Here is a 1,694-nt window from a genome sequence, read left to right as displayed (position 1 = left end):
GTTGACTGCAGTCCTTTTACTGACCCACACGTGAAACCTTGGCAGGGAGGGCAGCTAAATCTTTCAACAAAAAATAAGCACCTTTTAAAGTACTTTTAAAGCATCTAAAAATATTTTAAGCGATATACAGGGTGATTCTAAAAAGATGGACAAAATTTTAGGAGGTGATAGTACACACCCAAGCAAACAATTTTTATCAAAGAATGCGTGGTCGAAAACAAAACGACTTTCATTGTGTATAATAGAGATTTAAATTATCTATAGAGATAGCAATATTAAAAAATTTCGATAATTACAGCTACAAAAGTGACATTTTCATAATCTATATCTACTGTTATCAGTGATATTCTCTTATTTGATGCACTTTTGTATTGCAATACATTGTAATAATATTAGTGTTCACAGATTTTTCAATTTAACTGCTTTCTTACTTTCACATTTGTCAATATTTCCAGAGTTAGATAGCGCACAAGACTCAAATGCATTTTAGAGTATGCATCCGCCATAAATTAAATGCAGAATTTGTCAAAAAGTCCACACAAAAAAGGCACGATATGCCAAACAAAGTCTTTTAGTATTTGCTGTAAAGAGTGAACGCTTAATACAAGGTTAGTTTCAAACTTTTTTGGATGGCTGTATTGAAAGAGTAGTTCGATTCGAATGCATAAGGGATCGTATAAATATATTACAAAAGCAAAATAGGAGAGGTTTGAGATTATTTATGCTGACAAGAGTGAGAATTATGATCAAAGCTTACACATTCAAACGGCATTTTCAAAACTTCTTGAAAAAACTGAAAAATTTGTATTTTAAACTATTTCTTAAATTAACTTTATTTCAAATTTAAAGAATTGGATAAAACTACTAAGAGTTTCAGAAGTGAAGAGATTGAAGGTAAGCACAAAATTCCTGAAGAATATTAGACTAGAGAATTTGTAAAGAGTTGAACGCTTTTGTAAACTTCCACATTTATTTTAAACTGATTTTTACCGAAATATTTCAGTTATAATTTTCAAAACAAATCTTAATTTTTTTCATTACGAGTTTCTTTGGTTAGTAGTATAAGTGCGATTCTTTTTCTGACAAGAGAGGAAAGTCCAAAATTCCCAAAACAAGCTTACGTAATATTTGTTTACCCTCGCCCCCCCCCTAAAGAAGCTAAATCTGGTAAGAAGTTATATTGAGTAATGAACACTAAAAATAATTCAAAATTACAAATTTATTCAAGATATTTACAGGAGTAGTTTAACATTTAATAAAACAATGCATTTGTACAAGAGATAGTTTAATGTTTGCTTAAAATAATTTCGTACGATTACAACACAGATTCCAAAAATTTCTAGAACAATTTATTCCATTTTCAGATGTCCAGGTGCAAATCTTGCGAACTACAGCAGTTGAAAGTATGTTAATTTTATTAGCCATATCTGTATTCTTTAAATATTTATTACTTTAATTATTCAAATCAGAAATCTGTTTACATGCTTCTTAAAAACCTTGTTTTTAGGCAGCAGTTTGAAGGTTCTCTTACAATAGCAGAAGTATACATAGTTCATTTCAAAATTGGTAATTCAATGAAACAGTGCATATAAGTATGGAAGCAAAGTCTCAATAAACTAATATAATTCACAATTTTCGTAATAAACGAATTAATTAAACAGCTTTCAAACAATTTTAAAAGTTAAAAATTTAAA

Source organism: Parasteatoda tepidariorum, chromosome 4 (genome assembly GCF_043381705.1).
Source record: "Parasteatoda tepidariorum isolate YZ-2023 chromosome 4, CAS_Ptep_4.0, whole genome shotgun sequence".
Taxonomy (NCBI): Eukaryota; Metazoa; Arthropoda; class Arachnida; order Araneae; family Theridiidae; genus Parasteatoda; species Parasteatoda tepidariorum.
This window is presented reverse-complemented; position numbering follows the sequence as displayed.